Source organism: Rhinoderma darwinii (assembly GCF_050947455.1).
Source record: "Rhinoderma darwinii isolate aRhiDar2 chromosome 4 unlocalized genomic scaffold, aRhiDar2.hap1 SUPER_4_unloc_9, whole genome shotgun sequence".
Taxonomy (NCBI): Eukaryota; Metazoa; Chordata; class Amphibia; order Anura; family Rhinodermatidae; genus Rhinoderma; species Rhinoderma darwinii.
In genome coordinates, this window is record NW_027461764.1 from 125,757 (window position 1) to 151,500 (window position 25,744).

At 45.8% G+C, this 25,744-nt stretch overlaps 27 non-coding genes across 27 annotated transcripts; 14 read left to right on the top strand and 13 right to left on the bottom strand.

The window, feature by feature from the left end:
• Window positions 1-221: 221 nt before the first annotated feature.
• TRNAN-GUU (transfer RNA asparagine (anticodon GUU)) lies at window positions 222-295 on the top strand. Its single transcript has one exon. It is a non-coding gene; the product is annotated as a tRNA-Asn (tRNA).
• A 567-nt stretch (window positions 296-862) lies between these two features.
• On the bottom strand, window positions 863-948 carry TRNAY-GUA (transfer RNA tyrosine (anticodon GUA)). The gene is given in 2 exon segments: window positions 863-898; window positions 912-948. It is a non-coding gene; the product is annotated as a tRNA-Tyr (tRNA).
• A 1,027-nt stretch (window positions 949-1,975) lies between these two features.
• TRNAN-GUU (transfer RNA asparagine (anticodon GUU)) lies at window positions 1,976-2,049 on the top strand. The gene has a single exon. It is a non-coding gene; the product is annotated as a tRNA-Asn (tRNA).
• A 567-nt stretch (window positions 2,050-2,616) lies between these two features.
• On the bottom strand, window positions 2,617-2,702 carry TRNAY-GUA (transfer RNA tyrosine (anticodon GUA)). Its single transcript is given in 2 exon segments — window positions 2,617-2,652; window positions 2,666-2,702. It is a non-coding gene; the product is annotated as a tRNA-Tyr (tRNA).
• A 1,027-nt stretch (window positions 2,703-3,729) lies between these two features.
• Window positions 3,730-3,803, top strand: TRNAN-GUU (transfer RNA asparagine (anticodon GUU)). Its single transcript has one exon. It is a non-coding gene; the product is annotated as a tRNA-Asn (tRNA).
• A 567-nt stretch (window positions 3,804-4,370) lies between these two features.
• On the bottom strand, window positions 4,371-4,456 carry TRNAY-GUA (transfer RNA tyrosine (anticodon GUA)). The gene is given in 2 exon segments: window positions 4,371-4,406; window positions 4,420-4,456. It is a non-coding gene; the product is annotated as a tRNA-Tyr (tRNA).
• A 1,028-nt stretch (window positions 4,457-5,484) lies between these two features.
• TRNAN-GUU (transfer RNA asparagine (anticodon GUU)) lies at window positions 5,485-5,558 on the top strand. The gene has a single exon. It is a non-coding gene; the product is annotated as a tRNA-Asn (tRNA).
• A 567-nt stretch (window positions 5,559-6,125) lies between these two features.
• On the bottom strand, window positions 6,126-6,211 carry TRNAY-GUA (transfer RNA tyrosine (anticodon GUA)). Its single transcript is given in 2 exon segments — window positions 6,126-6,161; window positions 6,175-6,211. It is a non-coding gene; the product is annotated as a tRNA-Tyr (tRNA).
• Window positions 6,212-7,238: 1,027 nt separating this feature from the next.
• Window positions 7,239-7,312, top strand: TRNAN-GUU (transfer RNA asparagine (anticodon GUU)). The gene has a single exon. It is a non-coding gene; the product is annotated as a tRNA-Asn (tRNA).
• A 1,680-nt stretch (window positions 7,313-8,992) lies between these two features.
• On the top strand, window positions 8,993-9,066 carry TRNAN-GUU (transfer RNA asparagine (anticodon GUU)). The gene has a single exon. It is a non-coding gene; the product is annotated as a tRNA-Asn (tRNA).
• A 567-nt stretch (window positions 9,067-9,633) lies between these two features.
• Window positions 9,634-9,719, bottom strand: TRNAY-GUA (transfer RNA tyrosine (anticodon GUA)). The gene is given in 2 exon segments: window positions 9,634-9,669; window positions 9,683-9,719. It is a non-coding gene; the product is annotated as a tRNA-Tyr (tRNA).
• A 1,027-nt stretch (window positions 9,720-10,746) lies between these two features.
• Window positions 10,747-10,820, top strand: TRNAN-GUU (transfer RNA asparagine (anticodon GUU)). The gene has a single exon. It is a non-coding gene; the product is annotated as a tRNA-Asn (tRNA).
• Window positions 10,821-11,387: 567 nt separating this feature from the next.
• TRNAY-GUA (transfer RNA tyrosine (anticodon GUA)) lies at window positions 11,388-11,473 on the bottom strand. The gene is given in 2 exon segments: window positions 11,388-11,423; window positions 11,437-11,473. It is a non-coding gene; the product is annotated as a tRNA-Tyr (tRNA).
• A 1,027-nt stretch (window positions 11,474-12,500) lies between these two features.
• On the top strand, window positions 12,501-12,574 carry TRNAN-GUU (transfer RNA asparagine (anticodon GUU)). The gene has a single exon. It is a non-coding gene; the product is annotated as a tRNA-Asn (tRNA).
• Window positions 12,575-13,141: 567 nt separating this feature from the next.
• TRNAY-GUA (transfer RNA tyrosine (anticodon GUA)) lies at window positions 13,142-13,227 on the bottom strand. Its single transcript is given in 2 exon segments — window positions 13,142-13,177; window positions 13,191-13,227. It is a non-coding gene; the product is annotated as a tRNA-Tyr (tRNA).
• Window positions 13,228-14,254: 1,027 nt separating this feature from the next.
• On the top strand, window positions 14,255-14,328 carry TRNAN-GUU (transfer RNA asparagine (anticodon GUU)). The gene has a single exon. It is a non-coding gene; the product is annotated as a tRNA-Asn (tRNA).
• Window positions 14,329-16,018: 1,690 nt separating this feature from the next.
• Window positions 16,019-16,092, top strand: TRNAN-GUU (transfer RNA asparagine (anticodon GUU)). Its single transcript has one exon. It is a non-coding gene; the product is annotated as a tRNA-Asn (tRNA).
• A 567-nt stretch (window positions 16,093-16,659) lies between these two features.
• TRNAY-GUA (transfer RNA tyrosine (anticodon GUA)) lies at window positions 16,660-16,745 on the bottom strand. Its single transcript is given in 2 exon segments — window positions 16,660-16,695; window positions 16,709-16,745. It is a non-coding gene; the product is annotated as a tRNA-Tyr (tRNA).
• A 1,030-nt stretch (window positions 16,746-17,775) lies between these two features.
• TRNAN-GUU (transfer RNA asparagine (anticodon GUU)) lies at window positions 17,776-17,849 on the top strand. The gene has a single exon. It is a non-coding gene; the product is annotated as a tRNA-Asn (tRNA).
• A 567-nt stretch (window positions 17,850-18,416) lies between these two features.
• On the bottom strand, window positions 18,417-18,502 carry TRNAY-GUA (transfer RNA tyrosine (anticodon GUA)). The gene is given in 2 exon segments: window positions 18,417-18,452; window positions 18,466-18,502. It is a non-coding gene; the product is annotated as a tRNA-Tyr (tRNA).
• A 1,030-nt stretch (window positions 18,503-19,532) lies between these two features.
• On the top strand, window positions 19,533-19,606 carry TRNAN-GUU (transfer RNA asparagine (anticodon GUU)). Its single transcript has one exon. It is a non-coding gene; the product is annotated as a tRNA-Asn (tRNA).
• Window positions 19,607-20,173: 567 nt separating this feature from the next.
• Window positions 20,174-20,259, bottom strand: TRNAY-GUA (transfer RNA tyrosine (anticodon GUA)). The gene is given in 2 exon segments: window positions 20,174-20,209; window positions 20,223-20,259. It is a non-coding gene; the product is annotated as a tRNA-Tyr (tRNA).
• A 1,030-nt stretch (window positions 20,260-21,289) lies between these two features.
• On the top strand, window positions 21,290-21,363 carry TRNAN-GUU (transfer RNA asparagine (anticodon GUU)). The gene has a single exon. It is a non-coding gene; the product is annotated as a tRNA-Asn (tRNA).
• Window positions 21,364-21,930: 567 nt separating this feature from the next.
• TRNAY-GUA (transfer RNA tyrosine (anticodon GUA)) lies at window positions 21,931-22,016 on the bottom strand. Its single transcript is given in 2 exon segments — window positions 21,931-21,966; window positions 21,980-22,016. It is a non-coding gene; the product is annotated as a tRNA-Tyr (tRNA).
• Window positions 22,017-23,684: 1,668 nt separating this feature from the next.
• TRNAY-GUA (transfer RNA tyrosine (anticodon GUA)) lies at window positions 23,685-23,770 on the bottom strand. The gene is given in 2 exon segments: window positions 23,685-23,720; window positions 23,734-23,770. It is a non-coding gene; the product is annotated as a tRNA-Tyr (tRNA).
• A 1,038-nt stretch (window positions 23,771-24,808) lies between these two features.
• TRNAN-GUU (transfer RNA asparagine (anticodon GUU)) lies at window positions 24,809-24,882 on the top strand. The gene has a single exon. It is a non-coding gene; the product is annotated as a tRNA-Asn (tRNA).
• A 567-nt stretch (window positions 24,883-25,449) lies between these two features.
• On the bottom strand, window positions 25,450-25,535 carry TRNAY-GUA (transfer RNA tyrosine (anticodon GUA)). The gene is given in 2 exon segments: window positions 25,450-25,485; window positions 25,499-25,535. It is a non-coding gene; the product is annotated as a tRNA-Tyr (tRNA).
• Window positions 25,536-25,744: the final 209 nt, after the last annotated feature.

Here is a 25,744-nt window from a genome sequence, read left to right on the forward strand (position 1 = left end):
AGGGGTAGCCTATTACCCGCTGACTGTTGTTAAGACGCTAATGTGGAGGCCATCTCTGTGTTGCAATTGTCCATTTGTTGGCGGCTGTAGTTCCACGCAGTTGTTATGTTTTATCATTCTCTTCTTTTTATTGTGTTGATCAGAAGGTCCTCTAAGAAACATACTCCATTTACCATGTTGTGGCTTTTTTACGACTTTAATCAAAGTGGGGGAGCGTGGTTGTCTCTGTGGCGCAATTGGTTAGCGCGTTCGGCTGTTAACCGGAAGGTTGGTGGTTCAAGCCCACCCAGGGACGGCAGTGTCCTCTTTTTGTCTCAGTTGCATGTTACAGAAAATCCTATGGTGCCTCTCAACTTAAAGTTTCGGCCAGAAGAGGAGGGCACCGGTTGTAAGACCATTTCAACATGTACAGTGTGAAAAATTTTGAGAAGAGAAAAAAATCCCAGTGATTTGGATGACATAGTTGCAATGTAGAAAGAATGGTCCAGAGCCTTTGGCCCTCTTTGGTTGTGGGCCTAAATGTCTTTCCATGCGCCACTCTGTTTCAAAGAAGATGACACATGACATGAGAAACTGGGAGGTTCAAGCAAAGCTTGAAGGTTGTGAAAACTTTTTTTTGTCTGATAACCAAAAGGTTGGTGGTTCAAGCCCACCCAGGGATGATTGTACCCTCTTTTTGTTTCAGTTGCATGTCAGAGTTACAGAAAGTCCTACTGTGGCTCTCAACTGAGAGTTTCGGTCGGATGCCCATTTCAAATACCCAACACAAACAAGAGACCCCTCTGAAAATAGATAGAAGACGAGGGCACCGGGAGAGCATTTGTCGACAGGTTGAAACATCATCTATGAGACTAACAAAAGTTCCTTCGAGCCGGAATTGAACCAGCGACCTAAGGATTGCTGATTTTCTACTACAGTCCTCCGCTCTACCAGCTGAGCTATCGAAGGCTTGCCGAGCTGGTTGTCGGGTGCTTCCTAAGCTTGCAAATGAGTTACATGAGTAGGGAAACAGAGGAGAATTGTCCCGCTCTTTGAAAAACTCGGCAAACCAAAACTTTGGAGAATACGGGCGTCGATCCCGTTACCTCTCGCATGCTAAGCGAGCGCTCTACCATTTGAGCTAATCCCCCTTCTGGCAGTCCATGTTGGGGTCCATGCTGGTTTCCATGTTGGGGTGCCTGATTCACCACAATTGTGATCATCACATACTTTTCAACCTGTAGCTTTAAGCTTTTTTTTTTTTTTTTTTTAAGTGTGGATGTCTTTCTCCCGTAAAAGCAGAAGGAGCGTGGAGCTTACAGGGTGCCGGGTGGTGTAAAAGTATAGGTGAGTCGTTAGTGTACAGAGTGAAGAATTGTGGGAAGAGAAAAGAAATCAGAATGATTTAAATAAGAAAGTCGCAACGTAGAAAAGATGGTCTAGATCCAATGGCCCATTTGGTTGTGGGCCCAAAAGCCTTTGCCTGTGCCACTTTGTTGCAAAGGCGAAAACATGTGGCATGAGAAACTGGGAGGTTGCGTGTATAAAAAGCATAGTCTGAAGGTCGTGAAAATGAGATGGTCAGGGATCGGGGGTCTCTATTCTATTTTTACGAGAAAAACATGTGATTCCGACCGGGGATAATGGCCAAATTGTAACAGGGGGCGTGAGTAAAAGAGAGCACTTAGCAGAGGATGGTTTCGATCCATCGACCTCTGGGTTATGGGCCCAGCACGCTTCCGCTGCGCCACTCTGCTGCCATACCTCCAAAAGAGAGGGGTAGCCTATTACCCGCTGACTGTTGTTAAGACGCTAATGTGGAGGCCATCTCTGTGTTGCAATTGTCCATTTGTTGGCGGCTGTAGTTCCACGCAGTTGTTATGTTTTATCATTCTCTTCTTTTTATTGTGTTGATCAGAAGGTCCTCTAAGAAACATACTCCATTTACCATGTTGTGGCTTTTTTACGACTTTAATCAAAGTGGGGGAGCGTGGTTGTCTCTGTGGCGCAATTGGTTAGCGCGTTCGGCTGTTAACCGGAAGGTTGGTGGTTCAAGCCCACCCAGGGACGGCAGTGTCCTCTTTTTGTCTCAGTTGCATGTTACAGAAAATCCTATGGTGCCTCTCAACTTAAAGTTTCGGCCAGAAGAGGAGGGCACCGGTTGTAAGACCATTTCAACATGTACAGTGTGAAAAATTTTGAGAAGAGAAAAAAATCCCAGTGATTTGGATGACATAGTTGCAATGTAGAAAGAATGGTCCAGAGCCTTTGGCCCTCTTTGGTTGTGGGCCTAAATGTCTTTCCATGCGCCACTCTGTTTCAAAGAAGATGACACATGACATGAGAAACTGGGAGGTTCAAGCAAAGCTTGAAGGTTGTGAAAACTTTTTTTTGTCTGATAACCAAAAGGTTGGTGGTTCAAGCCCACCCAGGGATGATTGTACCCTCTTTTTGTTTCAGTTGCATGTCAGAGTTACAGAAAGTCCTACTGTGGCTCTCAACTGAGAGTTTCGGTCGGATGCCCATTTCAAATACCCAACACAAACAAGAGACCCCTCTGAAAATAGATAGAAGACGAGGGCACCGGGAGAGCATTTGTCGACAGGTTGAAACATCATCTATGAGACTAACAAAAGTTCCTTCGAGCCGGAATTGAACCAGCGACCTAAGGATTGCTGATTTTCTACTACAGTCCTCCGCTCTACCAGCTGAGCTATCGAAGGCTTGCCGAGCTGGTTGTCGGGTGCTTCCTAAGCTTGCAAATGAGTTACATGAGTAGGGAAACAGAGGAGAATTGTCCCGCTCTTTGAAAAACTCGGCAAACCAAAACTTTGGAGAATACGGGCGTCGATCCCGTTACCTCTCGCATGCTAAGCGAGCGCTCTACCATTTGAGCTAATCCCCCTTCTGGCAGTCCATGTTGGGGTCCATGCTGGTTTCCATGTTGGGGTGCCTGATTCACCACAATTGTGATCATCACATACTTTTCAACCTGTAGCTTTAAGCTTTTTTTTTTTTTTTTTTTAAGTGTGGATGTCTTTCTCCCGTAAAAGCAGAAGGAGCGTGGAGCTTACAGGGTGCCGGGTGGTGTAAAAGTATAGGTGAGTCGTTAGTGTACAGAGTGAAGAATTGTGGGAAGAGAAAAGAAATCAGAATGATTTAAATAAGAAAGTCGCAACGTAGAAAAGATGGTCTAGATCCAATGGCCCATTTGGTTGTGGGCCCAAAAGCCTTTGCCTGTGCCACTTTGTTGCAAAGGCGAAAACATGTGGCATGAGAAACTGGGAGGTTGCGTGTATAAAAAGCATAGTCTGAAGGTCGTGAAAATGAGATGGTCAGGGATCGGGGGTCTCTATTCTATTTTTACGAGAAAAACATGTGATTCCGACCGGGGATAATGGCCAAATTGTAACAGGGGGCGTGAGTAAAAGAGAGCACTTAGCAGAGGATGGTTTCGATCCATCGACCTCTGGGTTATGGGCCCAGCACGCTTCCGCTGCGCCACTCTGCTGCCATATCTCCAAAAGAGAGGGGTAGCCTATTACCCGCTGACTGTTGTTAAGACGCTAATGTGGAGGCCATCTCTGTGTTGCAATTGTCCATTTGTTGGCGGCTGTAGTTCCACGCAGTTGTTATGTTTTATCATTCTCTTCTTTTTATTGTGTTGATCAGAAGGTCCTCTAAGAAACATACTCCATTTACCATGTTGTGGCTTTTTTACGACTTTAATCAAAGTGGGGGAGCGTGGTTGTCTCTGTGGCGCAGTTGGTTAGCGCGTTCGGCTGTTATCCGGAAGGTTGGTGGTTCAAGCCCACCCAGGGACGGCAGTGTCCTCTTTTTGTCTCAGTTGCATGTTACAGAAAATCCTATGGTGCCTCTCAACTTAAAGTTTCGGCCAGAAGAGGAGGGCACCGGTTGTAAGACCATTTCAACATGTACAGTGTGAAAAATTTTGAGAAGAGAAAAAAATCCCAGTGATTTGGATGACATAGTTGCAATGTAGAAAGAATGGTCCAGAGCCTTTGGCCCTCTTTGGTTGTGGGCCTAAATGTCTTTCCATGCGCCACTCTGTTTCAAAGAAGATGACACATGACATGAGAAACTGGGAGGTTCAAGCAAAGCTTGAAGGTTGTGAAAACTTTTTTTTGTCTGATAACCAAAAGGTTGGTGGTTCAAGCCCACCCAGGGATGATTGTACCCTCTTTTTGTTTCAGTTGCATGTCAGAGTTACAGAAAGTCCTACTGTGGCTCTCAACTGAGAGTTTCGGTCGGATGCCCATTTCAAATACCCAACACAAACAAGAGACCCCTCTGAAAATAGATAGAAGACGAGGGCACCGGGAGAGCATTTGTCGACAGGTTGAAACATCATCTATGAGACTAACAAAAGTTCCTTCGAGCCGGAATTGAACCAGCGACCTAAGGATTGCTGATTTTCTACTACAGTCCTCCGCTCTACCAGCTGAGCTATCGAAGGCTTGCCGAGCTGGTTGTCGGGTGCTTCCTAAGCTTGCAAATGAGTTACATGAGTAGGGAAACAGAGGAGAATTGTCCCGCTCTTTGAAAAACTCGGCAAACCAAAACTTTGGAGAATACGGGCGTCGATCCCGTTACCTCTCGCATGCTAAGCGAGCGCTCTACCATTTGAGCTAATCCCCCTTCTGGCAGTCCATGTTGGGGTCCATGCTGGTTTCCATGTTGGGGTGCCTGATTCACCACAATTGTGATCATCACATACTTTTCAACCTGTAGCTTTAAGCTTTTTTTTTTTTTTTTTTTTAAGTGTGGATGTCTTTCTCCCGTAAAAGCAGAAGGAGCGTGGAGCTTACAGGGTGCCGGGTGGTGTAAAAGTATAGGTGAGTCGTTAGTGTACAGAGTGAAGAATTGTGGGAAGAGAAAAGAAATCAGAATGATTTAAATAAGAAAGTCGCAACGTAGAAAAGATGGTCTAGATCCAATGGCCCATTTGGTTGTGGGCCCAAAAGCCTTTGCCTGTGCCACTTTGTTGCAAAGGCGAAAACATGTGGCATGAGAAACTGGGAGGTTGCGTGTATAAAAAGCATAGTCTGAAGGTCGTGAAAATGAGATGGTCAGGGATCGGGGGTCTCTATTCTATTTTTACGAGAAAAACATGTGATTCCGACCGGGGATAATGGCCAAATTGTAACAGGGGGCGTGAGTAAAAGAGAGCACTTAGCAGAGGATGGTTTCGATCCATCGACCTCTGGGTTATGGGCCCAGCACGCTTCCGCTGCGCCACTCTGCTGCCATATCTACAAAAGAGAGGGGTAGCCTATTACCCGCTGACTGTTGTTAAGACGCTAATGTGGAGGCCATCTCTGTGTTGCAATTGTCCATTTGTTGGCGGCTGTAGTTCCACGCAGTTGTTATGTTTTATCATTCTCTTCTTTTTATTGTGTTGATCAGAAGGTCCTCTAAGAAACATACTCCATTTACCATGTTGTGGCTTTTTTACGACTTTAATCAAAGTGGGGGAGCGTGGTTGTCTCTGTGGCGCAATTGGTTAGCGCGTTCGGCTGTTAACCGGAAGGTTGGTGGTTCAAGCCCACCCAGGGACGGCAGTGTCCTCTTTTTGTCTCAGTTGCATGTTACAGAAAATCCTATGGTGCCTCTCAACTTAAAGTTTCGGCCAGAAGAGGAGGGCACCGGTTGTAAGACCATTTCAACATGTACAGTGTGAAAAATTTTGAGAAGAGAAAAAAATCCCAGTGATTTGGATGACATAGTTGCAATGTAGAAAGAATGGTCCAGAGCCTTTGGCCCTCTTTGGTTGTGGGCCTAAATGTCTTTCCATGCGCCACTCTGTTTCAAAGAAGATGACACATGACATGAGAAACTGGGAGGTTCAAGCAAAGCTTGAAGGTTGTGAAAACTTTTTTTTGTCTGATAACCAAAAGGTTGGTGGTTCAAGCCCACCCAGGGATGATTGTACCCTCTTTTTGTTTCAGTTGCATGTCAGAGTTACAGAAAGTCCTACTGTGGCTCTCAACTGAGAGTTTCGGTCGGATGCCCATTTCAAATACCCAACACAAACAAGAGACCCCTCTGAAAATAGATAGAAGACGAGGGCACCGGGAGAGCATTTGTCGACAGGTTGAAACATCATCTATGAGACTAACAAAAGTTCCTTCGAGCCGGAATTGAACCAGCGACCTAAGGATTGCTGATTTTCTACTACAGTCCTCCGCTCTACCAGCTGAGCTATCGAAGGCTTGCCGAGCTGGTTGTCGGGTGCTTCCTAAGCTTGCAAATGAGTTACATCAGTAGGGAAACAGAGGAGAATTGTCCCGCTCTTTGAAAAACTCGGCAAACCAAAACTTTGGAGAATACGGGCGTCGATCCCGTTACCTCTCGCATGCTAAGCGAGCGCTCTACCATTTGAGCTAATCCCCCTTCTGGCAGTCCATGTTGGGGTCCATGCTGGTTTCCATGTTGGGGTGCCTGATTCACCACAATTGTGATCATCACATACTTTTCAACCTGTAGCTTTAAGCTTTTTTTTTTTTTTTTTTTAAGTGTGGATGTCTTTCTCCCGTAAAAGCAGAAGGAGCGTGGAGCTTACAGGGTGCCGGGTGGTGTAAAAGTATAGGTGAGTCGTTAGTGTACAGAGTGAAGAATTGTGGGAAGAGAAAAGAAATCAGAATGATTTAAATAAGAAAGTCGCAACGTAGAAAAGATGGTCTAGATCCAATGGCCCATTTGGTTGTGGGCCCAAAAGCCTTTGCCTGTGCCACTTTGTTGCAAAGGCGAAAACATGTGGCATGAGAAACTGGGAGGTTGCGTGTATAAAAAGCATAGTCTGAAGGTCGTGAAAATGAGATGGTCAGGGATCGGGGGTCTCTATTCTATTTTTACGAGAAAAACATGTGATTCCGACCGGGGATAATGGCCAAATTGTAACAGGGGGCGTGAGTAAAAGAGAGCACTTAGCAGAGGATGGTTTCGATCCATCGACCTCTGGGTTATGGGCCCAGCACGCTTCCGCTGCGCCACTCTGCTGCCATATCTCCAAAAGAGAGGGGTAGCCTATTACCCGCTGACTGTTGTTAAGACGCTAATGTGGAGGCCATCTCTGTGTTGCAATTGTCCATTTGTTGGCGGCTGTAGTTCCACGCAGTTGTTATGTTTTATCATTCTCTTCTTTTTATTGTGTTGATCAGAAGGTCCTCTAAGAAACATACTCCATTTACCATGTTGTGGCTTTTTTACGACTTTAATCAAAGTGGGGGAGCGTGGTTGTCTCTGTGGCGCAATTGGTTAGCGCGTTCGGCTGTTAACCGGAAGGTTGGTGGTTCAAGCCCACCCAGGGACGGCAGTGTCCTCTTTTTGTCTCAGTTGCATGTTACAGAAAATCCTATGGTGCCTCTCAACTTAAAGTTTCGGCCAGAAGAGGAGGGCACCGGTTGTAAGACCATTTCAACATGTACAGTGTGAAAAATTTTGAGAAGAGAAAAAAATCCCAGTGATTTGGATGACATAGTTGCAATGTAGAAAGAATGGTCCAGAGCCTTTGGCCCTCTTTGGTTGTGGGCCTAAATGTCTTTCCATGCGCCACTCTGTTTCAAAGAAGATGACACATGACATGAGAAACTGGGAGGTTCAAGCAAAGCTTGAAGGTTGTGAAAACTTTTTTTTGTCTGATAACCAAAAGGTTGGTGGTTCAAGCCCACCCAGGGATGATTGTACCCTCTTTTTGTTTCAGTTGCATGTCAGAGTTACAGAAAGTCCTACTGTGGCTCTCAACTGAGAGTTTCGGTCGGATGCCCATTTCAAATACCCAACACAAACAAGAGACCCCTCTGAAAATAGATAGAAGACGAGGGCACCGGGAGAGCATTTGTCGACAGGTTGAAACATCATCTATGAGACTAACAAAAGTTCCTTCGAGCCGGAATTGAACCAACGACCTAAGGATTGCTGATTTTCTACTACAGTCCTCCGCTCTACCAGCTGAGCTATCGAAGGCTTGCCGAGCTGGTTGTCGGGTGCTTCCTAAGCTTGCAAATGAGTTACATGAGTAGGGAAACAGAGGAGAATTGTCCCGCTCTTTGAAAAACTCGGCAAACCAAAACTTTGGAGAATACGGGCGTCGATCCCGTTACCTCTCGCATGCTAAGCGAGCGCTCTACCATTTGAGCTAATCCCCCTTCTGGCAGTCCATGTTGGGGTCCATGCTGGTTTCCATGTTGGGGTGCCTGATTCACCACAATTGTGATCATCACATACTTTTCAACCTGTAGCTTTAAGCTTTTTTTTTTTTTTTTTTTAAGTGTGGATGTCTTTCTCCCGTAAAAGCAGAAGGAGCGTGGAGCTTACAGGGTGCCGGGTGGTGTAAAAGTATAGGTGAGTCGTTAGTGTACAGAGTGAAGAATTGTGGGAAGAGAAAAGAAATCAGAATGATTTAAATAAGAAAGTCGCAACGTAGAAAAGATGGTCTAGATCCAATGGCCCATTTGGTTGTGGGCCCAAAAGCCTTTGCCTGTGCCACTTTGTTGCAAAGGCGAAAACATGTGGCATGAGAAACTGGGAGGTTGCGTGTATAAAAAGCATAGTCTGAAGGTCGTGAAAATGAGATGGTCAGGGATCGGGGGTCTCTATTCTATTTTTACGAGAAAAACATGTGATTCCGACCGGGGATAATGGCCAAATTGTAACAGGGGGCGTGAGTAAAAGAGAGCACTTAGCAGAGGATGGTTTCGATCCATCGACCTCTGGGTTATGGGCCCAGCACGCTTCCGCTGCGCCACTCTGCTGCCATATCTCCAAAAGAGAGGGGTAGCCTATTACCCGCTGACTGTTGTTAAGACGCTAATGTGGAGGCCATCTCTGTGTTGCAATTGTCCATTTGTTGGCGGCTGTAGTTCCACGCAGTTGTTATGTTTTATCATTCTCTTCTTTTTATTGTGTTGATCAGAAGGTCCTCTAAGAAACATACTCCATTTACCATGTTGTGGCTTTTTTACGACTTTAATCAAAGTGGGGGAGCGTGGTTGTCTCTGTGGCGCAATTGGTTAGCGCGTTCGGCTGTTAACCGGAAGGTTGGTGGTTCAAGCCCACCCAGGGACGGCAGTGTCCTCTTTTTGTCTCAGTTGCATGTTACAGAAAATCCTATGGTGCCTCTCAACTTAAAGTTTCGGCCAGAAGAGGAGGGCACCGGTTGTAAGAACATTTCAACATGTACAGTGTGAAAAATTTTGAGAAGAGAAAAAAATCCCAGTGATTTGGATGACATAGTTGCAATGTAGAAAGAATGGTCCAGAGCCTTTGGCCCTCTTTGGTTGTGGGCCTAAATGTCTTTCCATGCGCCACTCTGTTTCAAAGAAGATGACACATGACATGAGAAACTGGGAGGTTCAAGCAAAGCTTGAAGGTTGTGAAAACTTTTTTTTGTCTGATAACCAAAAGGTTGGTGGTTCAAGCCCACCCAGGGATGATTGTACCCTCTTTTTGTTTCAGTTGCATGTCAGAGTTACAGAAAGTCCTACTGTGGCTCTCAACTGAGAGTTTCGGTCGGATGCCCATTTCAAATACCCAACACAAACAAGAGACCCCTCTGAAAATAGATAGAAGACGAGGGCACCGGGAGAGCATTTGTCGACAGGTTGAAACATCATCTATGAGACTAACAAAAGTTCCTTCGAGCCGGAATTGAACCAGCGACCTAAGGATTGCTGATTTTCTACTACAGTCCTCCGCTCTACCAGCTGAGCTATCGAAGGCTTGCCGAGCTGGTTGTCGGGTGCTTCCTAAGCTTGCAAATGAGTTACATGAGTAGGGAAACAGAGGAGAATTGTCCCGCTCTTTGAAAAACTCGGCAAACCAAAACTTTGGAGAATACGGGCGTCGATCCCGTTACCTCTCGCATGCTAAGCGAGCGCTCTACCATTTGAGCTAATCCCCCTTCTGGCAGTCCATGTTGGGGTCCATGCTGGTTTCCATGTTGGGGTGCCTGATTCACCACAATTGTGATCATCACATACTTTTCAACCTGTAGCTTTAAGCTTTTTTTTTTTTTTTTTTTAAGTGTGGATGTCTTTCTCCCGTAAAAGCAGAAGGAGCGTGGAGCTTACAGGGTGCCGGGTGGTGTAAAAGTATAGGTGAGTCGTTAGTGTACAGAGTGAAGAATTGTGGGAAGAGAAAAGAAATCAGAATGATTTAAATAAGAAAGTCGCAACGTAGAAAAGATGGTCTAGATCCAATGGCCCATTTGGTTGTGGGCCCAAAAGCCTTTGCCTGTGCCACTTTGTTGCAAAGGCGAAAACATGTGGCATGAGAAACTGGGAGGTTGCGTGTATAAAAAGCATAGTCTGAAGGTCGTGAAAATGAGATGGTCAGGGATCGGGGGTCTCTATTCTATTTTTACGAGAAAAACATGTGATTCCGACCGGGGATAATGGCCAAATTGTAACAGGGGGCGTGAGTAAAAGAGAGCACTTAGCAGAGGATGGTTTCGATCCATCGACCTCTGGGTTATGGGCCCAGCACGCTTCCGCTGCGCCACTCTGCTGCCATATCTCCAAAAGAGAGGGGTAGCCTATTACCCGCTGACTGTTGTTAAGACGCTAATGTGGAGGCCATCTCTGTGTTGCAATTGTCCATTTGTTGGCGGCTGTAGTTCCACGCAGTTGTTATGTTTTATCATTCTCTTCTTTTTATTGTGTTGATCAGAAGGTCCTCTAAGAAACATACTCCATTTACCATGTTGTGGCTTTTTTACGACTTTAATCAAAGTGGGGGAGCGTGGTTGTCTCTGTGGCGCAATTGGTTAGCGCGTTCGGCTGTTAACCGGAAGGTTGGTGGTTCAAGCCCACCCAGGGACGGCAGTGTCCTCTTTTTGTCTCAGTTGCATGTTGCAGAAAATCCTATGGTGCCTCTCAACTTAAAGTTTCGGCCAGAAGAGGAGGGCACCGGTTGTAAGACCATTTCAACATGTACAGTGTGAAAAATTTTGAGAAGAGAAAAAAATCCCAGTGATTTGGATGACATAGTTGCAATGTAGAAAGAATGGTCCAGAGCCTTTGGCCCTCTTTGGTTGTGGGCCTAAATGTCTTTCCATGCGCCACTCTGTTTCAAAGAAGATGACACATGACATGAGAAACTGGGAGGTTCAAGCAAAGCTTGAAGGTTGTGAAAACTTTTTTTTGTCTGATAACCAAAAGGTTGGTGGTTCAAGCCCACCCAGGGATGATTGTACCCTCTTTTTGTTTCAGTTGCATGTCAGAGTTACAGAAAGTCCTACTGTGGCTCTCAACTGAGAGTTTCGGTCGGATGCCCATTTCAAATACCCAACACAAACAAGAGACCCCTCTGAAAATAGATAGAAGACGAGGGCACCGGGAGAGCATTTGTCGACAGGTTGAAACATCATCTATGAGACTAACAAAAGTTCCTTCGAGCCGGAATTGAACCAGCGACCTAAGGATTGCTGATTTTCTACTACAGTCCTCCGCTCTACCAGCTGAGCTATCGAAGGCTTGCCGAGCTGGTTGTCGGGTGCTTCCTAAGCTTGCAAATGAGTTACATGAGTAGGGAAACAGAGGAGAATTGTCCCGCTCTTTGAAAAACTCGGCAAACCAAAACTTTGGAGAATACGGGCGTCGATCCCGTTACCTCTCGCATGCTAAGCGAGCGCTCTACCATTTGAGCTAATCCCCCTTCTGGCAGTCCATGTTGGGGTCCATGCTGGTTTCCATGTTGGGGTGCCTGATTCACCACAATTGTGATCATCACATACTTTTCAACCTGTAGCTTTAAGCTTTTTTTTTTTTTTTTTTTAAGTGTGGATGTCTTTCTCCCGTAAAAGCAGAAGGAGCGTGGAGCTTACAGGGTGCCGGGTGGTGTAAAAGTATAGGTGAGTCGTTAGTGTACAGAGTGAAGAATTGTGGGAAGAGAAAAGAAATCAGAATGATTTAAATAAGAAAGTCGCAACGTAGAAAAGATGGTCTAGATCCAATGGCCCATTTGGTTGTGGGCCCAAAAGCCTTTGCCTGTGCCACTTTGTTGCAAAGGCGAAAACATGTGGCATGAGAAACTGGGAGGTTGCGTGTATAAAAAGCATAGTCTGAAGGTCGTGAAAATGAGATGGTCAGGGATCGGGGGTCTCTATTCTATTTTTACGAGAAAAACATGTGATTCCGACCGGGGATAATGGCCAAATTGTAACAGGGGGCGTGAGTAAAAGAGAGCACTTAGCAGAGGATGGTTTCGATCCATCGACCTCTGGGTTATGGGCCCAGCACGCTTCCGCTGCGCCACTCTGCTGCCATACCTCCAAAAGAGAGGGGTAGCCTATTACCCGCTGACTGTTGTTAAGACGCTAATGTGGAGGCCATCTCTGTGTTGCAATTGTCCATTTGTTGGCGGCTGTAGTTCCACGCAGTTGTTATGTTTTATCATTCTCTTCTTTTTATTGTGTTGATCAGAAGGTCCTCTAAGAAACATACTCCATTTACCATGTTGTGGCTTTTTTACGACTTTAATCAAAGTGGGGGAGCGTGGTTGTCTCTGTGGCGCAATTGGTTAGCGCGTTCGGCTGTTAACCGGAAGGTTGGTGGTTCAAGCCCACCCAGGGACGGCAGTGTCCTCTTTTTGTCTCAGTTGCATGTTGCAGAAAATCCTATGGTGCCTCTCAACTTAAAGTTTCGGCCAGAAGAGGAGGGCACCGGTTGTAAGACCATTTCAACATGTACAGTGTGAAAAATTTTGAGAAGAGAAAAAAATCCCAGTGATTTGGATGACATAGTTGCAATGTAGAAAGAATGGTCCAGAGCCTTTGGCCCTCTTTGGTTGTGGGCCTAAATGTCTTTCCATGCGCCACTCTGTTTCAAAGAAGATGACACATGACATGAGAAACTGGGAGGTTCAAGCAAAGCTTGAAGGTTGTGAAAACTTTTTTTTGTCTGATAACCAAAAGGTTGGTGGTTCAAGCCCACCCAGGGATGATTGTACCCTCTTTTTGTTTCAGTTGCATGTCAGAGTTACAGAAAGTCCTACTGTGGCTCTCAACTGAGAGTTTCGGTCGGATGCCCATTTCAAATACCCAACACAAACAAGAGACCCCTCTGAAAATAGATAGAAGACGAGGGCACCGGGAGAGCATTTGTCGACAGGTTGAAACATCATCTATGAGACTAACAAAAGTTCCTTCGAGCCGGAATTGAACCAGCGACCTAAGGATTGCTGATTTTCTACTACAGTCCTCCGCTCTACCAGCTGAGCTATCGAAGGCTTGCCGAGCTGGTTGTCGGGTGCTTCCTAAGCTTGCAAATGAGTTACATGAGTAGGGAAACAGAGGAGAATTGTCCCGCTCTTTGAAAAACTCGGCAAACCAAAACTTTGGAGAATACGGGCGTCGATCCCGTTACCTCTCGCATGCTAAGCGAGCGCTCTACCATTTGAGCTAATCCCCCTTCTGGCAGTCCATGTTGGGGTCCATGCTGGTTTCCATGTTGGGGTGCCTGATTCACCACAATTGTGATCATCACATACTTTTCAACCTGTAGCTTTAAGCTTTTTTTTTTTTTTTTTTTAAGTGTGGATGTCTTTCTCCCGTAAAAGCAGAAGGAGCGTGGAGCTTACAGGGTGCCGGGTGGTGTAAAAGTATAGGTGAGTCGTTAGTGTACAGAGTGAAGAATTGTGGGAAGAGAAAAGAAATCAGAATGATTTAAATAAGAAAGTCGCAACGTAGAAAAGATGGTCTAGATCCAATGGCCCATTTGGTTGTGGGCCCAAAAGCCTTTGCCTGTGCCACTTTGTTGCAAAGGCGAAAACATGTGGCATGAGAAACTGGGAGGTTGCGTGTATAAAAAGCATAGTCTGAAGGTCGTGAAAATGAGATGGTCAGGGATCGGGGGTCTCTATTCTATTTTTACGAGAAAAACATGTGATTCCGACCGGGGATAATGGCCAAATTGTAACAGGGGGCGTGAGTAAAAGAGAGCACTTAGCAGAGGATGGTTTCGATCCATCGACCTCTGGGTTATGGGCCCAGCACGCTTCCGCTGCGCCACTCTGCTGCCATACCTCCAAAAGAGAGGGGTAGCCTATTACCCGCTGACTGTTGTTAAGACGCTAATGTGGAGGCCATCTCTGTGTTGCAATTGTCCATTTGTTGGCGGCTGTAGTTCCACGCAGTTGTTATGTTTTATCATTCTCTTCTTTTTATTGTGTTGATCAGAAGGTCCTCTAAGAAACATACTCCATTTACCATGTTGTGGCTTTTTTACGACTTTAATCAAAGTGGGGGAGCGTGGTTGTCTCTGTGGCGCAATTGGTTAGCGCGTTCGGCTGTTAACCGGAAGGTTGGTGGTTCAAGCCCACCCAGGGACGGCAGTGTCCTCTTTTTGTCTCAGTTGCATGTTACAGAAAATCCTATGGTGCCTCTCAACTTAAAGTTTCGGCCAGAAGAGGAGGGCACCGGTTGTAAGACCATTTCAACATGTACAGTGTGAAAAATTTTGAGAAGAGAAAAAAATCCCAGTGATTTGGATGACATAGTTGCAATGTAGAAAGAATGGTCCAGAGCCTTTGGTCCTCTTTGGTTGTGGGCCTAAATGTCTTTCCATGCGCCACTCTGTTTCAAAGAAGATGACACATGACATGAGAAACTGGGAGGTTCAAGCAAAGCTTGAAGGTTGTGAAAACTTTTTTTTGTCTGATAACCAAAAGGTTGGTGGTTCAAGCCCACCCAGGGATGATTGTACCCTCTTTTTGTTTCAGTTGCATGTCAGAGTTACAGAAAGTCCTACTGTGGCTCTCAACTGAGAGTTTCGGTCGGATGCCCATTTCAAATACCCAACACAAACAAGACACCCCTCTGAAAATAGATAGAAGACGAGGGCACCGGGAGAGCATTTGTCGACAGGTTGAAACATCATCTATGAGACTAACAAAAGTTCCTTAGAGCCGGAATTGAACCAGCGACCTAAGGATTGCTGATTTTCTACTACAGTCCTCCGCTCTACCAGCTGAGCTATCGAAGGCTTGCCGAGCTGGTTGTCGGGTGCTTCCTAAGCTTGCAAATGAGTTACATGAGTAGGGAAACAGAGGAGAATTGTCCCGCTCTTTGAAAAACTCGGCAAACCAAAACTTTGGAGAATACGGGCGTCGATCCCGTTACCTCTCGCATGCTAAGCGAGCGCTCTACCATTTGAGCTAATCCCCCTTCTGGCAGTCCATGTTGGGGTCCATGCTGGTTTCCATGTTGGGGTGCCTGATTCACCACAATTGTGATCATCACATACTTTTCAACCTGTAGCTTTAAGCTTTTTTTTTTTTTTTTTTTTTTTTTTTTTAAGTGTGGATGTCTTTCTCCCGTAAAAGCAGAAGGAGCGTGGAGCTTACAGGGTGCCGGGTGGTGTAAAAGTATAGGTGAGTCGTTAGTGTACAGAGTGAAGAATTGTGGGAAGAGAAAAGAAATCAGAATGATTTAAATAAGAAAGTCGCAACGTAGAAAAGATGGTCTAGATCCAATGGCCCATTTGGTTGTGGGCCCAAAAGCCTTTGCCTGTGCCACTTTGTTGCAAAGGCGAAAACATGTGGCATGAGAAACTGGGAGGTTGCGTGTATAAAAAGCATAGTCTGAAGGTCGTGAAAATGAGATGGTCAGGGATCGGGGGTCTCTATTCTATTTTTACGAGAAAAACATGTGATTCCGACCGGGGATAATGGCCAAATTGTAACAGGGGGCGTGAGTAAAAGAGAGCACTTAGCAGAGGATGGTTTCGATCCATCGACCTCTGGGTTATGGGCCCAGCACGCTTCCGCTGCGCCACTCTGCTGCCATATCTCCAAAAGAGAGGGGTAGCCTATTACCCGCTGACTGTTGTTAAGACGCTAATGTGGAGGCCATCTCTGTGTTGCAATTGTCCATTTGTTGGCGGCTGTAGTTCCACGCAGTTGTTATGTTTTATCATTCTCTTCTTTTTATTGTGTTGATCAGAAGGTCCTCTAAGAAACATACTCCATTTACCATGTTGTGGCTTTTTTACGACTTTAATCAAAGTGGGGGAGCGTGGTTGTCTCTGTGGCGCAATTGGTTAGCGCGTTCGGCTGTTAACCGGAAGGTTGGTGGTTCAAGCCCACCCAGGGACGGCAGTGTCCTCTTTTTGTCTCAGTTGCATGTTACAGAAAATCCTATGGTGCCTCTCAACTTAAAGTTTCGGCCAGAAGAGGAGGGCACCGGTTGTAAGACCATTTCAACATGTACAGTGTGAAAAATTTTGAGAAGAGAAAAAAATCCCAGTGATTTGGATGACATAGTTGCAATGTAGAAAGAATGGTCCAGAGCCTTTGGCCCTCTTTGGTTGTGGGCCTAAATGTCTTTCCATGCGCCACTCTGTTTCAAAGAAGATGACACATGACATGAGAAACTGGGAGGTTCAAGCAAAGCTTGATGGTTGTGAAAACTTTTTTTTGTCTGATAACCAAAAGGTTGGTGGTTCAAGCCCACCCAGGGATGATTGTACCCTCTTTTTGTTTCAGTTGCATGTCAGAGTTACAGAAAGTCCTACTGTGGCTCTCAACTGAGAGTTTCGGTCGGATGCCCATTTCAAATACCCAACACAAACAAGAGACCCCTCTGAAAATAGATAGAAGACGAGGGCACCGGGAGAGCATTTGTCGACAGGTTGAAACATCATCTATGAGACTAACAAAAGTTCCTTCGAGCCGGAATTGAACCAGCGACCTAAGGATTGCTGATTTTCTACTACAGTCCTCCGCTCTACCAGCTGAGCTATCGAAGGCTTGCCGAGCTGGTTGTCGGGTGCTTCCTAAGCTTGCAAATGAGTTACATGAGTAGGGAAACAGAGGAGAATTGTCCCGCTCTTTGAAAAACTCGGCAAACCAAAACTTTGGAGAATACGGGCGTCGATCCCGTTACCTCTCGCATGCTAAGCGAGCGCTCTACCATTTGAGCTAATCCCCCTTCTGGCAGTCCATGTTGGGGTCCATGCTGGTTTCCATGTTGGGGTGCCTGATTCACCACAATTGTGATCATCACATACTTTTCAACCTGTAGCTTTAAGCTTTTTTTTTTTTTTTTTTTTTTAAGTGTGGATGTCTTTCTCCCGTAAAAGCAGAAGGAGCGTGGAGCTTACAGGGTGCCGGGTGGTGTAAAAGTATAGGTGAGTCGTTAGTGTACAGAGTGAAGAATTGTGGGAAGAGAAAAGAAATCAGAATGATTTAAATAAGAAAGTCGCAACGTAGAAAAGATGGTCTAGATCCAATGGCCCATTTGGTTGTGGGCCCAAAAGCCTTTGCCTGTGCCACTTTGTTGCAAAGGCGAAAACATGTGGCATGAGAAACTGGGAGGTTGCGTGTATAAAAAGCATAGTCTGAAGGTCGTGAAAATGAGATGGTCAGGGATCGGGGGTCTCTATTCTATTTTTACGAGAAAAACATGTGATTCCGACCGGGGATAATGGCCAAATTGTAACAGGGGGCGTGAGTAAAAGAGAGCACTTAGCAGAGGATGGTTTCGATCCATCGACCTCTGGGTTATGGGCCCAGCACGCTTCCGCTGCGCCACTCTGCTGCCATACCTCCAAAAGAGAGGGGTAGCCTATTACCCGCTGACTGTTGTTAAGACGCTAATGTGGAGGCCATCTCTGTGTTGCAATTGTCCATTTGTTGGCGGCTGTAGTTCCACGCAGTTGTTATGTTTTATCATTCTCTTCTTTTTATTGTGTTGATCAGAAGGTCCTCTAAGAAACATACTCCATTTACCATGTTGTGGCTTTTTTACGACTTTAATCAAAGTGGGGGAGCGTGGTTGTCTCTGTGGCGCAATTGGTTAGCGCGTTCGGCTGTTAACCGGAAGGTTGGTGGTTCAAGCCCACCCAGGGACGGCAGTGTCCTCTTTTTGTCTCAGTTGCATGTTACAGAAAATCCTATGGTGCCTCTCAACTTAAAGTTTCGGCCAGAAGAGGAGGGCACCGGTTGTAAGACCATTTCAACATGTACAGTGTGAAAAATTTTGAGAAGAGAAAAAAATCCCAGTGATTTGGATGACATAGTTGCAATGTAGAAAGAATGGTCCAGAGCCTTTGGCCCTCTTTGGTTGTGGGCCTAAATGTCTTTCCATGCGCCACTCTGTTTCAAAGAAGATGACACATGACATGAGAAACTGGGAGGTTCAAGCAAAGCTTGAAGGTTGTGAAAACTTTTTTTTGTCTGATAACCAAAAGGTTGGTGGTTCAAGCCCACCCAGGGATGATTGTACCCTCTTTTTGTTTCAGTTGCATGTCAGAGTTACAGAAAGTCCTACTGTGGCTCTCAACTGAGAGTTTCGGTCGGATGCCCATTTCAAATACCCAACACAAACAAGAGACCCCTCTGAAAATAGATAGAAGACGAGGGCACCGGGAGAGCATTTGTCGACAGGTTGAAACATCATCTATGAGACTAACAAAAGTTCCTTCGAGCCGGAATTGAACCAGCGACCTAAGGATTGCTGATTTTCTACTACAGTCCTCCGCTCTACCAGCTGAGCTATCGAAGGCTTGCCGAGCTGGTTGTCGGGTGCTTCCTAAGCTTGCAAATGAGTTACATGAGTAGGGAAACAGAGGAGAATTGTCCCGCTCTTTGAAAAACTCGGCAAACCAAAACTTTGGAGAATACGGGCGTCGATCCCGTTACCTCTCGCATGCTAAGCGAGCGCTCTACCATTTGAGCTAATCCCCCTTCTGGCAGTCCATGTTGGGGTCCATGCTGGTTTCCATGTTGGGGTGCCTGATTCACCACAATTGTGATCATCACATACTTTTCAACCTGTAGCTTTAAGCTTTTTTTTTTTTTTTTTTTTTTAAGTGTGGATGTCTTTCTCCCGTAAAAGCAGAAGGAGCGTGGAGCTTACAGGGTGCCGGGTGGTGTAAAAGTATAGGTGAGTCGTTAGTGTACAGAGTGAAGAATTGTGGGAAGAGAAAAGAAATCAGAATGATTTAAATAAGAAAGTCGCAACGTAGAAAAGATGGTCTAGATCCAATGGCCCATTTGGTTGTGGGCCCAAAAGCCTTTGCCTGTGCCACTTTGTTGCAAAGGCGAAAACATGTGGCATGAGAAACTGGGAGGTTGCGTGTATAAAAAGCATAGTCTGAAGGTCGTGAAAATGAGATGGTCAGGGATCGGGGGTCTCTATTCTATTTTTACGAGAAAAACATGTGATTCCGACCGGGGATAATGGCCAAATTGTAACAGGGGGCGTGAGTAAAAGAGAGCACTTAGCAGAGGATGGTTTCGATCCATCGACCTCTGGGTTATGGGCCCAGCACGCTTCCGCTGCGCCACTCTGCTGCCATACCTCCAAAAGAGAGGGGTAGCCTATTACCCGCTGACTGTTGTTAAGACGCTAATGTGGAGGCCATCTCTGTGTTGCAATTGTCCATTTGTTGGCGGCTGTAGTTCCACGCAGTTGTTATGTTTTATCATTCTCTTCTTTTTATTGTGTTGATCAGAAGGTCCTCTAAGAAACATACTCCATTTACCATGTTGTGGCTTTTTTACGACTTTAATCAAAGTGGGGGAGCGTGGTTGTCTCTGTGGCGCAATTGGTTAGCGCGTTCGGCTGTTAACCGGAAGGTTGGTGGTTCAAGCCCACCCAGGGACGGCAGTGTCCTCTTTTTGTCTCAGTTGCATGTTACAGAAAATCCTATGGTGCCTCTCAACTTAAAGTTTCGGCCAGAAGAGGAGGGCACCGGTTGTAAGACCATTTCAACATGTACAGTGTGAAAAATTTTGAGAAGAGAAAAAAATCCCAGTGATTTGGATGACATAGTTGCAATGTAGAAAGAATGGTCCAGAGCCTTTGGCCCTCTTTGGTTGTGGGCCTAAATGTCTTTCCATGCGCCACTCTGTTTCAAAGAAGATGACACATGACGTGAGAAACTGGGAGGTTCAAGCAAAGCTTGAAGGTTGTGAAAACTTTTTTTTGTCTGATAACCAAAAGGTTGGTGGTTCAAGCCCACCCAGGGATGATTGTACCCTCTTTTTGTTTCAGTTGCATGTCAGAGTTACAGAAAGTCCTACTGTGGCTCTCAACTGAGAGTTTCGGTCGGATGCCCATTTCAAATACCCAACACAAACAAGAGACCCCTCTGAAAATAGATAGAAGACGAGGGCACCGGGAGAGCATTTGTCGACAGGTTGAAACATCATCTATGAGACTAACAAAAGTTCCTTCGAGCCGGAATTGAACCAGCGACCTAAGGATTGCTGATTTTCTACTACAGTCCTCCGCTCTACCAGCTGAGCTATCGAAGGCTTGCCGAGCTGGTTGTCGGGTGCTTCCTAAGCTTGCAAATGAGTTACATGAGTAGGGAAACAGAGGAGAATTGTCCCGCTCTTTGAAAAACTCGGCAAACCAAAACTTTGGAGAATACGGGCGTCGATCCCGTTACCTCTCGCATGCTAAGCGAGCGCTCTACCATTTGAGCTAATCCCCCTTCTGGCAGTCCATGTTGGGGTCCATGCTGGTTTCCATGTTGGGGTGCCTGATTCACCACAATTGTGATCATCACATACTTTTCAACCTGTAGCTTTAAGCTTTTTTTTTTTTTTTTTTTTTTAAGTGTGGATGTCTTTCTCCCGTAAAAGCAGAAGGAGCGTGGAGCTTACAGGGTGCCGGGTGGTGTAAAAGTATAGGTGAGTCGTTAGTGTACAGAGTGAAGAATTGTGGGAAGAGAAAAGAAATCAGAATGATTTAAATAAGAAAGTCGCAACGTAGAAAAGATGGTCTAGATCCAATGGCCCATTTGGTTGTGGGCCCAAAAGCCTTTGCCTGTGCCACTTTGTTGCAAAGGCGAAAACATGTGGCATGAGAAACTGGGAGGTTGCGTGTATAAAAAGCATAGTCTGAAGGTCGTGAAAATGAGATGGTCAGGGATCGGGGGTCTCTATTCTATTTTTACGAGAAAAACATGTGATTCCGACCGGGGATAATGGCCAAATTGTAACAGGGGGCGTGAGTAAAAGAGAGCACTTAGCAGAGGATGGTTTCGATCCATCGACCTCTGGGTTATGGGCCCAGCACGCTTCCGCTGCGCCACTCTGCTGCCATACCTCCAAAAGAGAGGGGTAGCCTATTACCCGCTGACTGTTGTTAAGACGCTAATGTGGAGGCCATCTCTGTGTTGCAATTGTCCATTTGTTGGCGGCTGTAGTTCCACGCAGTTGTTATGTTTTATCATTCTCTTCTTTTTATTGTGTTGATCAGAAGGTCCTCTAAGAAACATACTCCATTTACCATGTTGTGGCTTTTTTACGACTTTAATCAAAGTGGGGGAGCGTGGTTGTCTCTGTGGCGCAATTGGTTAGCGCGTTCGGCTGTTAACCGGAAGGTTGGTGGTTCAAGCCCACCCAGGGACGGCAGTGTCCTCTTTTTGTCTCAGTTGCATGTTACAGAAAATCCTATGGTGCCTCTCAACTTAAAGTTTCGGCCAGAAGAGGAGGGCACCGGTTGTAAGACCATTTCAACATGTACAGTGTGAAAAATTTTGAGAAGAGAAAAAAATCCCAGTGATTTGGATGACATAGTTGCAATGTAGAAAGAATGGTCCAGAGCCTTTGGCCCTCTTTGGTTGTGGGCCTAAATGTCTTTCCATGCGCCACTCTGTTTCAAAGAAGATGACACATGACATGAGAAACTGGGAGGTTCAAGCAAAGCTTGAAGGTTGTGAAAACTTTTTTTTGTCTGATAACCAAAAGGTTGGTGGTTCAAGCCCACCCAGGGATGATTGTACCCTCTTTTTGTTTCAGTTGCATGTCAGAGTTACAGAAAGTCCTACTGTGGCTCTCAACTGAGAGTTTCGGTCGGATGCCCATTTCAAATACCCAACACAAACAAGAGACCCCTCTGAAAATAGATAGAAGACGAGGGCACCGGGAGAGCATTTGTCGACAGGTTGAAACATCATCTATGAGACTAACAAAAGTTCCTTCGAGCCGGAATTGAACCAGCGACCTAAGGATTGCTGATTTTCTACTACAGTCCTCCGCTCTACCAGCTGAGCTATCGAAGGCTTGCCGAGCTGGTTGTCGGGTGCTTCCTAAGCTTGCAAATGAGTTACATGAGTAGGGAAACAGAGGAGAATTGTCCCGCTCTTTGAAAAACTCGGCAAACCAAAACTTTGGAGAATACGGGCGTCGATCCCGTTACCTCTCGCATGCTAAGCGAGCGCTCTACCATTTGAGCTAATCCCCCTTCTGGCAGTCCATGTTGGGGTCCATGCTGGTTTCCATGTTGGGGTGCCTGATTCACCACAATTGTGATCATCACATACTTTTCAACCTGTAGCTTTAAGCTTTTTTTTTTTTTTTTTTTAAGTGTGGATGTCTTTCTCCCGTAAAAGCAGAAGGAGCGTGGAGCTTACAGGGTGCCGGGTGGTGTAAAAGTATAGGTGAGTCGTTAGTGTACAGAGTGAAGAATTGTGGGAAGAGAAAAGAAATCAGAATGATTTAAATAAGAAAGTCGCAACGTAGAAAAGATGGTCTAGATCCAATGGCCCATTTGGTTGTGGGCCCAAAAGCCTTTGCCTGTGCCACTTTGTTGCAAAGGCGAAAACATGTGGCATGAGAAACTGGGAGGTTGCGTGTATAAAAAGCATAGTCTGAAGGTCGTGAAAATGAGATGGTCAGGGATCGGGGGTCTCTATTCTATTTTTACGAGAAAAACATGTGATTCCGACCGGGGATAATGGCCAAATTGTAACAGGGGGCGTGAGTAAAAGAGAGCACTTAGCAGAGGATGGTTTCGATCCATCGACCTCTGGGTTATGGGCCCAGCACGCTTCCGCTGCGCCACTCTGCTGCCATACCTCCAAAAGAGAGGGGTAGCCTATTACCCGCTGACTGTTGTTAAGACGCTAATGTGGAGGCCATCTCTGTGTTGCAATTGTCCATTTGTTGGCGGCTGTAGTTCCACGCAGTTGTTATGTTTTATCATTCTCTTCTTTTTATTGTGTTGATCAGAAGGTCCTCTAAGAAACATACTCCATTTACCATGTTGTGGCTTTTTTACGACTTTAATCAAAGTGGGGGAGCGTGGTTGTCTCTGTGGCGCACTTGGTTAGCGCGTTCGGCTGTTAACCGGAAGGTTGGTGGTTCAAGCCCACCCAGGGACGGCAGTGTCCTCTTTTTGTCTCAGTTGCATGTTACAGAAAATCCTATGGTGCCTCTCAACTTAAAGTTTCGGCCAGAAGAGGAGGGCACCGGTTGTAAGACCATTTCAACATGTACAGTGTGAAAAATTTTGAGAAGAGAAAAAAATCCCAGTGATTTGGATGACATAGTTGCAATGTAGAAAGAATGGTCCAGAGCCTTTGGCCCTCTTTGGTTGTGGGCCTAAATGTCTTTCCATGCGCCACTCTGTTTCAAAGAAGATGACACATGACATGAGAAACTGGGAGGTTCAAGCAAAGCTTGAAGGTTGTGAAAACTTTTTTTTGTCTGATAACCAAAAGGTTGGTGGTTCAAGCCCACCCAGGGATGATTGTACCCTCTTTTTGTTTCAGTTGCATGTCAGAGTTACAGAAAGTCCTACTGTGGCTCTCAACTGAGAGTTTCGGTTGGATGCCCATTTCAAATACCCAACACAAACAAGAGACCCCTCTGAAAATAGATAGAAGACGAGGGCACCGGGAGAGCATTTGTCGACAGGTTGAAACATCATCTATGAGACTAACAAAAGTTCCTTCGAGCCGGAATTGAACCAGCGACCTAAGGATTGCTGATTTTCTACTACAGTCCTCCGCTCTACCAGCTGAGCTATCGAAGGCTTGCCGAGCTGGTTGTCGGGTGCTTCCTAAGCTTGCAAATGAGTTACATGAGTAGGGAAACAGAGGAGAATTGTCCCGCTCTTTGAAAAACTCGGCAAACCAAAACTTTGGAGAATACGGGCGTCGATCCCGTTACCTCTCGCATGCTAAGCGAGCGCTCTACCATTTGAGCTAATCCCCCTTCTGGCAGTCCATGTTGGGGTCCATGCTGGTTTCCATGTTGGGGTGCCTGATTCACCACAATTGTGATCATCACATACTTTTCAACCTGTAGCTTTAAGCTTTTTTTTTTTTTTTTTTTTTTTTTTTTTTAAGTGTGGATGTCTTTCTCCCGTAAAAGCAGAAGGAGCGTGGAGCTTACAGGGTGCCGGGTGGTGTAAAAGTATAGGTGAGTCGTTAGTGTACAGAGTGAAGAATTGTGGGAAGAGAAAAGAAATCAGAATGATTTAAATAAGAAAGTCGCAACGTAGAAAAGATGGTCTAGATCCAATGGCCCATTTGGTTGTGGGCCCAAAAGCCTTTGCCTGTGCCACTTTGTTGCAAAGGCGAAAACATGTGGCATGAGAAACTGGGAGGTTGCGTGTATAAAAAGCATAGTCTGAAGGTCGTGAAAATGAGATGGTCAGGGATCGGGGGTCTCTATTCTATTTTTACGAGAAAAACATGTGATTCCGACCGGGGATAATGGCCAAATTGTAACAGGGGGCGTGAGTAAAAGAGAGCACTTAGCAGAGGATGGTTTCGATCCATCGACCTCTGGGTTATGGGCCCAGCACGCTTCCGCTGCGCCACTCTGCTGCCATACCTCCAAAAGAGAGGGGTAGCCTATTACCCGCTGACTGTTGTTAAGACGCTAATGTGGAGGCCATCTCTGTGTTGCAATTGTCCATTTGTTGGCGGCTGTAGTTCCACGCAGTTGTTATGTTTTATCATTCTCTTCTTTTTATTGTGTTGATCAGAAGGTCCTCTAAGAAACATACTCCATTTACCATGTTGTGGCTTTTTTACGACTTTAATCAAAGTGGGGGAGCGTGGTTGTCTCTGTGGCGCAATTGGTTAGCGCGTTCGGCTGTTAACCGGAAGGTTGGTGGTTCAAGCCCACCCAGGGACGGCAGTGTCCTCTTTTTGTCTCAGTTGCATGTTACAGAAAATCCTATGGTGCCTCTCAACTTAAAGTTTCGGCCAGAAGAGGAGGGCACCGGTTGTAAGACCATTTCAACATGTACAGTGTGAAAAATTTTGAGAAGAGAAAAAAATCCCAGTGATTTGGATGACATAGTTGCAATGTAGAAAGAATGGTCCAGAGCCTTTGGCCCTCTTTGGTTGTGGGCCTAAATGTCTTTCCATGCGCCACTCTGTTTCAAAGAAGATGACACATGACATGAGAAACTGGGAGGTTCAAGCAAAGCTTGAAGGTTGTGAAAACTTTTTTTTGTCTGATAACCAAAAGGTTGGTGGTTCAAGCCCACCCAGGGATGATTGTACCCTCTTTTTGTTTCAGTTGCATGTCAGAGTTACAGAAAGTCCTACTGTGGCTCTCAACTGAGAGTTTCGGTCGGATGCCCATTTCAAATACCCAACACAAACAAGAGACCCCTCTGAAAATAGATAGAAGACGAGGGCACCGGGAGAGCATTTGTCGACAGGTTGAAACATCATCTATGAGACTAACAAAAGTTCCTTCGAGCCGGAATTGAACCAGCGACCTAAGGATTGCTGATTTTCTACTACAGTCCTCCGCTCTACCAGCTGAGCTATCGAAGGCTTGCCGAGCTGGTTGTCGGGTGCTTCCTAAGCTTGCAAATGAGTTACATGAGTAGGGAAACAGAGGAGAATTGTCCCGCTCTTTGAAAAACTCGGCAAACCAAAACTTTGGAGAATACGGGCGTCGATCCCGTTACCTCTCGCATGCTAAGCGAGCGCTCTACCATTTGAGCTAATCCCCCTTCTGGCAGTCCATGTTGGGGTCCATG